A 14,349-nucleotide genomic window follows, 5' to 3' on the forward strand; every position below is an offset into this window, starting at 1 on the left:
AGGGGAGGTTCACAGGCAGATGTGTATTAAAGGGGAGGCTCACAGGCAGATGTGTATTAAAGAGGAGGCTCACAGGCAGATGTGTATTAAAGGGGGGGCTCACAGGCAGATGTGTATTAAAGAGGAGCTTCACAGCGACAATATTGCCTACCCTTTCATGCTGCCACGTGTCATGACAGCATTCATTGTCTCCTTTCCTGACTTAAATCACTTACTTCCTCAGCCACTTGTTCAACATCTGACATACAGCTATCTGAGAGAATAACAGGCTCTCGCTGCTTCAACCTTGAGCCCTAAAATACGATAATAATTCTTCCACCACCTCAGAGAACATTCCATCAGTTGGTCAAAAATGAATGAAGGCAACCAAATATATATCCGGGACTTAGCAGGAGTTGAGTTTAGCACATTTGCTTTTGTAAGAGGGGGAGTGGAGATGGCTGATTCTTAAACCCAGAGAAGTCATGGATTTACTACTTGACTGCAGGCTAAAACCATATTAATTTTATTTTAAATGTACGTATCCAAGCTAAAAGAGGTTGACATGAAAGGTTTAACTCTTAAATCAAATGTTCTTTCCAATAAGGTCATTAGTGACAGGCTGAAATGTTGCAAGGGGTGTATTACATGATGAATGCTTGTCATTTATTCAAAGGAAAATGCTACAGCGAGCCTAAAGGGTCATTTCCTCCAACTACAAGGTAGTGACAGGAGGCAGAGCTCCAAATGCTGAAATCCAAAGTGCTCTCCTCCCCTCCGCCATGTTAATCACTCTTGAACTTTGCAAGGACAAAGCACCTTCCACACTGCCTAAGCAACTCGGAGACAGCATAGCTGGTCACCAGTCTGAGAAAGGGAGAAGGGAAATACAGAACCTAGCTGTTCCTGAGCATGGTGCTAGGGACACTGTTAGATTCTTCTGTGTAGGAATAACCAAGGATAGCGCTAAGCCAGAAGTGGATGTGGATTCAAGTTCCTCCGGGTTGGACGAGACTGTTAAGTAATAACACCACTCTAGACTCCCAGCACCCTCACAGTGATCCACAGTAGTCACTTTGAACAATCTAAACGTGCACAGAATCGAGTTCAATGTCATTGAATAATGTGTTCACCTGGGTGTAGCTGGGTTAAAGCTTGCCCCTCTGCTTCCTGGAGGGTGACCACATATAAAATGTGGGCCAAGGAGCTGGAGAGGCAGCTCAACAATCTAGAACACTCACTGCTCTTACAGAGGACCCAGGTTTGGCTCCCAGCACCCACACTGTAGCTTCATGTCCATCTGATGTGGGATTCCCCTCTGTATGCTGTGAATACCATTGGTTTAATAAAGGACTGCTTTGGACCTATAGCAGAACTTAGCTAGGCAGGGAAAACTAAACTGAATGCTGGGAGAAAGAAGGCAGAGTCAGGGAGAAGCCATGGAGCTGCTGTCAAAGACAGACATGCTGAAATTTTGCTGGTAGGCCACGACGTCATGGTGATGCACAGGTTAATGGAGATGGGTTAAACTGAGATGCAAGAGTTAGCAAATAAGAAGCTAGAGCTAATAGGCCAAGCAGTGATTTAAATAACATAGTTCCTGCGTGATAATTTCAGGAGTCTGGGCAGCTGGGGTATGAAACAAGTGGTCTCCCACAACCTCCATCTGTATCTCTAATGCCAGAGATACAGGCATGCACACGGTGAACATACTTACATGCAAGCAAGCACTCATACACTGAATTCTTTTAAATAAATCTTTTCCTAAATGTATAACAAAGTAAAAACCCTGCCCTTAGTACACATCCCCCCAGCACTGGTGGCTTGTGTGTCTTCATTGATCATTGTTTTTTTATTAACTATAATAACTGACTAGCAACCATGGTCGCAATGACGAGACTATTTCTCTTATCCAGAGAGGCAGCTGTAATGCTCACAAGCATTTTAAACTCACATTGTATCAACCCTCTTCCTGGTAGTCCTGCATAGGAGAGAAAGCATACAGGGACACTTTCCTATGTTACAAACCAAAAAGTTGACCCTTGGGGATAAAAACAGTCCAAACCCACCCAGCTCCAAGTGAGATGTGCCAGGATTGAGCCTGGGAGCTCCCATCTCCTGATCCACTGTTCTCTCCTCGACATAGTGCCAACCTTCTCACTTAGCACCCATCAGTAACTGCAGGCTGCTCAGCACACATACAAGTATATAATCACGCCACTGTATACTCCAAGAGATCTGCCGGCAGCCTGAAGTTACAGAGGAAAATGATGGACCATCCTTTCCTGGGGGAGGGGGGGGGAAGCCTCCTGCCTAGATGTCAACAGAGCCTGCAGCAGATACCACAAACAATTTAAGATGCTAAAGCCATTCTCCTGACCATTTCTCAGAAGGCGCCTTTCTCGAATAGCATAGCTGGGGTTAGGAGTCTCCATTATTAACCCATCGCTATCATCATACCTTAGCCTCTTTCCTCTGACTTTAAGACATCAGTCAATTTTCAAGGCTCTTGTCAGGAAAGCGGAAAAGCATCTCCTGAGACAGGAAATGGGGCAAAGATCTAAGAGGGGCATGAGATTCAAATCCACGTGACCCCCAACTGGCACAAATGCCCTCCCAACCACCTGCCTCCCTTAAACCCTGGGCACCAATGCTTCAGAAGCCTACTCACTCAGAGGAATGGCAGATTGCCTCTGCGTGCTGGGGGGAAAGGAAAGCAATTGATTTTGTTTGGAAGAATTTTATGTTAGTCCTTTTTATTATCTCAAGAAGGGCCATGAAATCCTCTAAAGCAAAATCAATTACAGCCACGCTCGGGGAGGCCAGAGCAGCCCTCTGGCTTATGAGCAACAGGCAGGTCTCCAGAGGAGATGCCCTAGGCTTGGAGTTGCTGCTGGTTCCACTCTCTGCTGGCTTAGATCCATGTCGTCCTCTATTGCTCTCCATACAGCTCCTTCGTCAGCTTGCACAGAGCCCCGCCCTGAGACCACAGTGTGGGCAGGGGTGGACACCAGTCAAGCTGGACCAATTGATTTACTCTCCCAGAAGTTGGGAAGTGGGGGCCAGGGCCAGTTAGCCTCTGAATGTGGGAAGAACACAAGGTGCATATATGCTGCTTAAGGAAAAGGAATTTGTGCCATGCATTCTGAAACAATGGAAAATTCCATCTGAGAAGAAGCAGGCAGCAGGCAGAAACAAGTAGCAGCGGAAGACTGAGTTCTGGTAAGTTTGCAAAACCTGGTACCAGATTTCCTAATGGCTTCTAGGAAAGAAGGCAGGTAGATTCATAGCGTTTCTTTTCTCAGTCAAGTTAGCCCAACCTGGCATTGTGTGTTGTTTGCAATCGAGTATTAGGGGCTTGGCGTGTGGTTTTTCTGTTTGTGGACAAGTGCAAGAAGAAATACCCGCTGGATTGCTTTCATTAAGGAATAGCATGGTTGTTTTGTTTTGTTTTGTTTTTAACCACTGAGCCAACTTTCCATACCCCTATGGAGTAACTTTTTAAAGAAACCATTATTCTGGGGATGTTTGAAGATGCCCACTACAATAGTAATAACAATCCTGCATATCTTTTCCTGATTTCTCCTTTGGCAGCATCTTGTGATACTGTAGGACAAATACTGTAAGGAGGAAAATGGCAATTACACAAACCACCCGCCTCAGTCAAACGACAACTTTACACATACAGTCAGATGTTGCCTAATTAACATCAAGATGAGAAGTTCTTTAATAATTTGTCATTGTGCGGCATGGAGTATTCTTACATAATAGAGATAATTATGCACACCTTAGCTGTATTATAACACACATGACATATGTGCACTCCTGGGCTATGTATGTTCCCTGGGGCAGGGGTGGACACCAGTCAAGCTGGACCAATTGATTTACTCTCCCAGAAGTTGGGAAGTGGGGCCCAGGGCCAGTTAGCCTCGGAATGTGGGACGAACACAAGATACATCTCCATGCTGATTAAATCATAAAGGAAGAGACAAATAAAGGCCAACTGCCTGAGAGCTTGAGGGTTTTCTTGGAGATTATGAAAATGTCTTGCGAATTGAAGTAAGTGTCATTTGTAAAGCAGTGTGAACACATCAAATACTATCAAATCGTATATCTGTAGATAGTTTGTTTGGGTTACGTGAATTTCACCTCAATTTAAATATGATGTCACCAAAAAAAAAATGATGTCACCCCTATAAACATCAGGGAGCTCCAGTAGCGGTGTAGAAATTACTAGTTAGTGTGCTAACGCATCTAATGTATTTGTTCATCGGCAGAAACATACCCATGCACGCGTGTGTGTGAGCTCATACACACACACACACACACACACACACACACACACATGTACCAAGCACGGTGCTGAAGATAGTAGAGTGAACAAGAAAAACAGTTCTTGTCTTAGAAAGCTGAAAGTGCACAGCTAACACTGAAGTACTGCAGCGGGTATCCATTGCTGCCGTCCTCCGACATCCATTCCGACCTTCTAACACAGACTAAGCTCTGTGCTTCAGAAAGGAGGCCAAGGCTACCCACTCCCTCCTAGAGGTCAATCGGAATGTTTCCATCCTCCTAAAAGGTCAAAATGAACCAATGAGGGGTTTAAGGTAGTGGTAGTCATTAGTAACTGGAGAGAGGGAGAGAGAGAGAGACAGAGAGAGAGAGAGAGAGACAGAGAGAGAGAGAGAGAGAGAGAACAAACTCAAGAGCTCAAGTCAAGAAATTACCCTCTCTTTCATTTAAGCTTCTTTGAAGTCTGATGTTGATTCTACTTCCTGTGGTATGAGATTCTTTCACTCCGAGGACCAAGTGCCAAGTACCATGAATGTCTGTAGCAAGCACACCTATTAGAAGATGACAGGTTCTATAATATAGCTGTAATTTTATTATTAACTAGTATGAGATCTCAATGGTGAGTGACTATGGGACATTTATATCAAAATTATTGTTGCTGAATCATGAATCATGGTTTCTAAAATGTGTCATAATCATTGCTTAGGAAATATTACAACGCACAACCCTGTCTTAAAGCCCTTAGAGGGTAGTCAATACGATACAGGAGACATTCCTGTGGCTTCTACTTCCAGAACCCCAGAGGGAAGAGCAGATTGTTGGTACCCAATGGTGGTATTTGAGCTGGTTAATCCCCAGTAGTTGACAACTCACATAAGCCTGAATTGCTTGTGTACATTTGGCATCATGCATCTCCTCCTTCATCCGTGAAAGCCTGCAGCTGGTTCCCTAGCACCTCTGTTCTCTGTCCACCCACCCAAAACTGCTGTCTCTCCTTTGCCCGTAGGCTATGGGATCACTCCCTGATGGTTGGATTCTCCTCCTTTTACCACCCATCAAGAAGGGAGTTCTCCCATACACCGTTTTCTCAGAGGCCACAGTAAAAGCATGCTACCACATAGCCTGGTTCTATCAGATGTCCAGTGCTGCCCTGTGAGACAGGAATTATTCTCTCCATTTTATAGATGAGGAAACTGAAGCACAGAAAGTCTAGGTAAGTTGTAGTAATTGGAGCAGTGGGGCTGTGTCCCCAGCACCCTGCTGCCCGCAAGGCTAGCTTTACCCGAAATAATTACACGGACACTGTATTCTTTTAAGCACTGCTTGGCCCATTTCTATCTAGCCTCTTTTAGGCTAACTCTCGCACCTTGACTAGCCCATCTCTAATAATCTGCTGTAGCCCACAAGGTGGCTTACCAGGGAGATTCTAGCCTACGTCCATCCTGGGTCAGAGCTTCATCGCGTGTGCCTCAGAGAGCAGAGCTCTCGCCTCTGCCCGCAAGAGTGGAGCATCGTGTCTCTCTGAGGCCTCTGCCCCCGAGAGGAGAGCTGTCGAGTCTCTGAGCTCACTTCCTCTTCCTCCCAGAGTTCTGTTCTGTTTACTCCTCCCACCTATGTTTTAACCTATCAGGGCAAGCAGCTTCTTTATTTAATTAACCAATGACCTTCCTCCATCAGTAAGTTGTCCATAGTCACATGACTAGCAAATTAAAGAACTACAGTAGAAGAGTTGAAAAAAATTACCTTAAACCATGAGATTGCTACCCACATGAATACTCATAAGCCAGACACTTCTGTTTGTGGACTTTACCATACCATCCTATGCTCAGTTTCAGTAACACTAGGCTGCCAGAGAGAGAGAGATTTCATGCATATGGAAGCCAGATGTTGACATGAGATGTCTTCCTCAACCACTCTCCATCTTGTCTCTTGAGGCTGGGTCTACCACTAATGTAGACCTTGCCAGCTCAGCTGGACTGGTTGACCAGCAGTTCTCTGAGATCCCCCTGTCTCAACCTTCTCAGCTCTGGGGTGACAGGAATGCTCCTCTGTGTCCATCTACTTGTATAGGTGCTGGGAACCAAACCCAGGTCCTCACCCTTGCTCAGCAAGCACGTTACTGACCGAGCCACTCCCCAGTCCTATGCTTTCTGTTTTAACTGGTAGGAGCTCTCATTCTGCTTCATCTTTCCTGGATGCAACTTCTACACAGAGCCCACACTCTTGAGAATGACTAGCCTCTCCTGCTCTGCTTATCATCCATCTCAGGAGGCTACATGGTCTGATGGTCAACTTTGTCGACTTGACCATACCTCGATTTGCCTGAAGCGTCCCAAAGAAAAATTGTCTACATTGGCTTGGGTTAAGTGCATGTCTTGGGGGAGGGTGTCTTAATTATGTTCATTGAAGTTCCCTAGCCTACTGTGGGCAGCACCATTGCCTAGACAGGAGGTCCTCAACTGTATAAGAGAAAAAAAATCAAGCTGAACCAAATAAGTGACCATGCATACATTCATTTCTCTCTGCTCTTGGCTACAGAGGTGATGTGACTAACTGCTTCAATTTCCTACTGCCTTACCTTTCCTGAAGGATGGGTTGTAACCCAGAACCGGGAGTCAAATAAATCTTTTTGCCCTAAGTTGCTTGTCCTGGTGTTTTATCATAGCAGCAGAAATGAAACAAAACACAGGGTCATAAGCGTAGAACGGTGGTTAAAAAGCATTGACTCCAAGAGGTCTATTGACAATCAGTAGGTTTAAGCATCCCGCAGATGATTATCATTGATATATAATGTGACAACAATGATGTTTAGTCAAAAGAATTCAGAGTGTGGCTTAAAACTAATTTATATTTGGACATGATCCCCGTAGAACTCTGCCCTAGCTTTCTGGGGTGTACCAAGGAATCTTCTGGTGCAAACAGGCACTGAGAAGATGCTCTAGGGTAAGGTACTGAGCAAAGCAGGAGACAGTGGCAACTCCTTCAGTTCAGTTTTAAAACCCTTTTTTAAAAAAAAGACTCTAGAAGATACTCTTTCAAAGCTCGTCCACAGCAGTTGTCTGTGACAAGCCCGGCCGCAGTAAGCAAGGTCACCAGCCCCTGACAACAGTGTCTGTGCACAGCACTGTGTTTTTGCACCTCGCCTCTCAGTGTGTGTGGCTAGCTTTAGGGCTGTAACATAGTCCTGTTTTGTAAGCCCAAAGCAGCGAGGCATTGACCATATCATTTGATTCGCCCTAATGTTTTGAAAACCTGGAAATTCCATATTCATGAAAGATGTATTCTCCGACCTTCGCTGAAAATGTGTGTCTCAAAATCGACCAGCTCTACAGAAGAAGCACTCGGATTGCAGGCGAGAGGAAGACACGGGACCTGAGAGAACCGCACTTGCTCTGAGTACAGCCAGCTCCGGGCAGCTCCTCGGGCAGGCTCACCCTGTGACTATCGGTGGTGTCATCTGCTGGAACCATGTCACTCTTTTGTGCTCTGCCCTGAACCTGTTAGCCTCATTTCCTGGAAAGATAATCCTGCTCTCCAGCTCTGTTTGCCTGTGGATGTAAGCACTTCTCCCTCCCACCAGGAAGGCTCAGGGCTCTGCCTGCCCCTCCACCCCAGCTTCCCAGGCTGAAGTGTCTTTTCCTTCCTGCTCCATGATCCTCTTTTCTCCCCAGCTCCCTTGCGAGGCTCCCGCTCAGCCACAAATCCAGGCAGAATGGCTTCCACATATGTTTTTTTTTTTAATGTCTAGGAAATGCATTACCAGGCAGAAGCTGAAGCTGAATGATCTTGCTTGAGACCTGAGGAGAGATAGGCTTAGAAGTCAGGTGTGATGGCACATGGCTGTATTCCCAACACTCAAGAGGCTGAGGCGGGCAGCCAGGTTAGGCTACGTAGTGAGTTCTGGGCCAACCTTGGCTACAGTGTGAAATGTTACCTCAAAAACAGAACAGAACAACAAACCTTGAGAGAGAACATGGCAAGAACAGAGTTGGCGAGAACAAGGATGGAAAAACACTGATAGCTACCTACATGAGACTGAAGGCTCTGATCCACCCCAGGCAGCCTTCTCCAGGAAAAACATCCTTCAGAAACCAACCTTAGGACTGGCAGAACAGCCCTGGGTAGGCAAATGCTGTGGCTCATGGGAGGAAAGCAGAGGGAAGGGGTGGAAGGCAGAGACAAGGCGCTAGGGTGTTGTACCTCTCCACTGTTTACAAAGTGCCTGACCAAACCCAAGCCCTTCCCTTTGCTGGTGCTAAGTACAGTGCCATGTCTGTTACCTCTTTTACCTAAAATAACGATTTGTTGTTCATCTGAAATTTGAATTTAACTGGTAGCTTATGTTTTAGGATTGCCGAGTCTTGGAAAAATGAAAGAGCTCCAAGAAGAATGACAGCGCCAATTTCCCAGCCTGTGATGTCAACTATCCTGTCTCCTCAAATAGGATAACAGCAAGGCCAAGAAACGATCCCAGCCAAGTACAACTTGGTAAACCTGGGGCAAGGGTTACTCACGGGAGCATAAATGATTGACACAGCAGCAGCATCAAAAAATTCAACCCTTCTAATATAAGAGCTGCATTCCTGGACTCCCCCTGCTCAACTTGCAGGCAACTCCACTAAAGAGTCTCCCCGCTTCGCAGCAATTGCTCACTGCTTCACTGCTGCTGACAGACCGAAGAGAGGAGGCCTCGTGAGCCCAGAAACTTTCTGAGCTTCCTATATGGTTTTGTTTGTATTAGTTTGGTTTGTTTTTGTTGTTGTTTCTTGCATTGATGGTAGAAGTGGGGTATGGTGTGTGTGTGTGTGTGTATGTGTGTGTACATGTGTGTATATGTATGTGTGTGTGTGTTGAGACAGAATCTTAATATGTAACCTTAACTGTCCTAGAACTTGCTATCTCAGACCAGGATGGCCTCAATCTAATGCCTGTTTTTGCTCCCCAGAGGAATGCCTTCATCCCTTTGCTGGGATGAAAGGTGTGTGTCACCACACCCATCTAGGCTTCTGTATCTTATGAGTCCTATGAGCCACCCTCCTTCTTTCAGAGAAAATGTTTCCATTTAAAGGGGAGGGCTACCCTACACCTGTCAGCATGGAGAAGAGACATGCTTACACCCGCCTCCATGAGCATTGCCAGAAACCCTCTCTGCTGGACCCGTGAGCCCCCCACATCCAGTTTGTCTCAGTTCTCAGACAAGGACCTGAGCATAAGCTAGGAAGCAGCTCCCTTGGCACTGCCCATCACTGCCAGGGACTGCCCTATTCTCGAATTCCTTCCCCGTGGCACAAGATCAGAATTATTTTCTGTCCCTACAACAACCTTGTTTAAGTATGGCTTTTTCTTTTCATCTTGACTGCACACGATAGCTGTAAATGATTATGCAAATGATTCACTGTAGAAGAGCTGGAAATGGAGAAAAAAATTGAATAAAAGAGCATGACAGGACCCTATCATGCTGAGATGCTCCCTTACAGTCTTTCCATGGTGTTATGAACTTCTCACATAGTGGCCATCATCTTGTGGGTTCACTTTTTTCTTGCTTTTCTCATTCTTGGTTTTACATTGACATAATTGAGCTGGATTCAACTTGAGCTAATAAATATTTACCAAGCGCTTACGCTGGATCCCACACTGTGTATGGAACAGTAGACAAGGCCGACACAGCTTCTGCCCTGTGATGCTGTAGTTCAGGGTGGAAGCCAGGCATTGACCCAGGGAGATAAGAAGTGAATTAAACAGTCGCCAACAAAGTCTGCAGTATAATTCAATCACAGACTCTGCTTTTGGGGAAATGTGTTCCTAGAAATACAGAGAGACTATTTCATAGGGTTATATTTAAAATAAATGTGTTGTGTATGATTCTTGGTGGTAGGATATTTCAGTGAAAATAGATAATGCCTCTTTATTCAATAAAATTCTTGGTTCACATAAACACTGGAATTGCCTGTGATTACAATTAATAAAGCAGTTTAATAAATAATAAAAACACTAGATGCCTTAATAGAGTACAATCATGACTTAATAAAGTACCATAGTGACTTAATAAAGCATCACAGTGACTTAATAAAACACCATGGTGACTTAATAAAGCACCACAATGTCTTAGTAAAAGGCAGTGATATCTCAATAACGCACAGTGGTGACTTAATAAAGCATCAGAGTGATTTAATAAAGCATGTTGACAATAAAATAATAAAGATTACTCAATAGCATACCATGAGGACTTAATAATGCCATGGTGACTTAGTAATATAAAAGTGATGACTTAATTCTATAAAACAATTCCTTACTAAAGCACCATGATGACTATGGAGTCAAAACATTCTTCTACCACACAATTTTTGGTAGCTGTATAGTACGCCTTTAAATGAATAGACCATATATACATAGTCTTTAATCAATCATTACTAAGCATTTGATTCTAAATATTGGTTTTGATAATAGCAGCACTGAAGAAGGCCTTTGTGCATGAACACAGAAGGGCAAGCAAATCTGATTATTTCTTTGGGATAAGCTCCATGGTTGACTTAAATGATGAGTCTGCTGTTACACAAAAGTTATTTCCTCATACTCCCCTTAGGCACATACGAAACTACATTTCCCAGCCTCCTTTGTAGTTAGATGAGACCTTACTACTCACCTCTGGCCTGTGGAACCAAGTGGGCCTTGCTCAGCAAACCTCCTATATGTGTTTCTACTTTTGTGTTCCTTCTCAGAGTCTTCCTAAGCTACAGGTTAAAAAAAATGGAGGAGACCCTAAGGAAAGGGTTGTACCTGAGCTGCCCTGTGGAAAGGAACTTGCTTCTTACTGTATCAGGTCATCCAGTATGAGTATTAGCGAAGGAACTAATGAACAATGGTGTAGCCATTTCTTCTATTACAGCAGCCAGTGGTGAGTGATGCAGGAGTTCCTCCCTCAGCTCTCTATTGAGCACACTGGGTGGTAAAAAGGCAGTTAAGAACCCTAGAGTCCCACCCCCTTCATCCTTAACCTCCAAAATTTCACCACAACAGCCAGAGCCATGCCTTATTCCTGACTGGCCTTCATCCCTGGGAGTTCAGTCCAAACACTAGGCCCCAGTTAAAGCTGTCCTGCTCAGCAACTCATCTAGAAACACCCCAAGGAAAGCTTCCTGTTGCCCTTCCTGGATTTATCTTGTGGTCTTTGCAACTGGAAAGCCAACACCAATTTCTTCCCATGCAGCAAAACAAATCAACACAAGTCAACAGCAGCTTCATAGATCACAAATAAACCCTTTTTCAGGCACTCTGCCTCTCATCCTTTGCTTGGAAACTTCTGCAGCATTTTGTCTCTGTCTTCCTTCAGGAAAAACATAGGCAATGCCACCCTGGTCTAAGAACAGCCATGGGTCATCCAAATGCAAAGATCCGAATATGACCATCCAACTGCCTAAGCTTTGGATCAGGAGGGGATGTAGGTTTGGGGATATTCTAAAAGCCCCTTCTTGCCCTGAAATACTGGAGAAGCTTCTCGACATTTGGGAGACAGATGCTCAATATCCCTTCACAAGAGGATGCAGACTGATTCATCATTGTGCTCTGATTGCCATCTTGTGGCAGAGATGGAGCAAAGCAGCAGGCATCTCTGGTAGGCACTTTAAAAACTCCACGGCGTATTATCCAAAGTCCTGCAAGAACTCCATCATGTGATAAGTTCCTGAAACACGCCATGAGATGACAGTCAAAGTCTAATCGCTTCCTTCCACTGCTTCTCCAAGTTCTTTCCTTTGCCCACAAAAAAAATAATAATAATTAAATTAAAAGCCCCTGCTTGATGTTTTGCATGATGCAAATTTTATGCTTCAGAGGTTGTATGAAGGAGAGCTTTTACTTCATTATAAAAATGGTACGTTTAAGTTGTCTAAAAATTAAAACACAATTGAAAACTTTAAATAAGCGTAAGTCACCCCAAATCCAGGAACTCTGAACCAGTCAGTCTTCATGAATGCTTAGTCACTGCAGTACTGGGGCAAAGTCAATCGGTGCCACCCACAAGCTGAGGTGCAATGTTGGTTCTGGTACCATGGCATTCGAGTTCTTTTTTTGAGACAGGGTTTCTCTATGTAGTCCTGGCTGTCCTAGAACTTGCTCTGTAGACCAGGCTGGCCTCAAACTAACAGAGATCCACCTGCCTTTGCCTCCCGAGTGTTGGAATTAAAGGCGTATGCTGACATTAGGGTCCTTTCTGGCTCTTCACTTCTTAGTTGACCTGAGACAAGGTATGACTCCATAAATATGGAGGGGAGAGAGATAAGAATAATACAGGCAGTCCTCTCATAATGCCATGAGGAAGAATTCACTTATAAGACTGCTTAATGCCCAGTACATGAGAACCCTTTGTTCCTACATATGTTCCCCATGAATTTTCATCCCACTGTGATGATGAATGGGTGAATAGGCATTTTATAGAAAGGATATTTAAGTATGCTTGTTACTTTTTTTAAAACATTTGTGGCTGGGCATGGTAGTGCACACCTTTAATCCCAGCACTCAGGAGGCAGAAGGAGGTGAGTCTCTGTCCCCATTAGAGGCCAGCCTAGTCTACAGAATGAGTTCCAGGACATACAGGGCTACACAGTGAAACCCTGTCTTGAAAACCAAAAACAAACAAAAGTATTCATAAAAAGGAAAGGAAGAGGGAATCCATAGTTGTAGAGAGGCAAGACTGAGTGGGTGGATCCTTCTGGATTCCCAGTAGTATGTTTCTTGAATGGTTCTGACCCCCTATTTGTTTTACTCCTGCCACCAGAATGTTCCCAGGGAGCCCACCTCCAGCTGTTCTCCTAGAGTCCCACCCAAGGGGAGCAAGGACACTAACTGCCCACCATAAAGAAATTGAATAAGAAGAAAAACCTTATACTGCTGAGTACAGATCACTCGGAGAGACAGTGATGACTTTCGCAACACACGGTCATAGCTCCTCTTTCTCATCTGGCGTCTGTAGGTACTGAACCACATATACCAAAGAAGGTGAACAGTGGGTGGGGCTGGAAGGCCAGATCCAGAGAACCACTCCCAGCAGATGCTTATACTGGGAAACCAGCAAGGAAAAAGTCCTGGTACTCTCAACGGATGTGGTCCACAATAAAGCACTTGCTCCTTTGATCACGCCCACAGGAAGTATCTTAGGTAGGCCTGTCAAGGCATCTTCTACATAGGTGCCATCATTGCCATTTTGCAATTAGGCAAACTAAGGTTTGGGAAGATAAACACTTTACCTAGGGACATTTAGCTGGTAAGCAGCTGAGCTGGGGTTTAGATTCTAGTTTCACGATATGACCAAAGTTCCTTGAAGCCTTCACAACAAACACAAGACAACAATTAAATAATTGGCTACTTGCTTGCTACTTCCAAAACCCTTCAAGAAAACTTCACATCTTGCCTCAACCCTCATTCACTCTAGCCAAGAAGTCCCAGACAGAAAGTAAGAAGCCTGAAGTTTACTCTAGAATGTCTACATTCTATAATAGGCACCAAGTAGAAACTCTCGACCATCTGGAATCCTCATGAAACTGGGAGTAAGGGGGTAGTAGGTAAGACGGTAGGATGACTGTTGGGTCAGTCAGTTGGTCAGTTGACCCTAAAAAGGCAACTCAGTTTTCCCAAAGAGTCATATTTCAAAACCATCCTCCCAGATCATCCAGGAAGTAAAAAGATGCAAGAGTGGATGAGAGCATGATTCTTTCCCTCTGGCCTCTCTGCTCTGTCAGCACAGCCTCCACAGTCTGAACTTAAATAAGCGGACCCTTAACCTGAATCTTTCTCTACTTAAAGTAACAAACCATGGCCTGCAACCGTACACAAACAAAAATGAATCTCGGCTCAGGAGTCCCCTTTCTTGCAACGAATAGACAAGTTTCAGTGAGTTACAAGCAGCCAAGCATTAGCCAGTCGCTGACAGCCAATTGATCCAACAAGGCCTGTCATAGCCAATAAGATTCTTTCTCTAATGTGCTTCCACAATTAGCTCATAGATCCTGCCACATTACTAAAGGTGTTTATCAGCTGTAAAAGTTCTTTGGTGGAGTTTTGGGGGTCGCTTATGTATACTAT

This window comes from Microtus ochrogaster, chromosome 7 (genome assembly GCF_000317375.1).
Source record: "Microtus ochrogaster isolate Prairie Vole_2 chromosome 7, MicOch1.0, whole genome shotgun sequence".
Lineage (NCBI taxonomy): Eukaryota > Metazoa > Chordata > Mammalia > Rodentia > Cricetidae > Microtus > Microtus ochrogaster.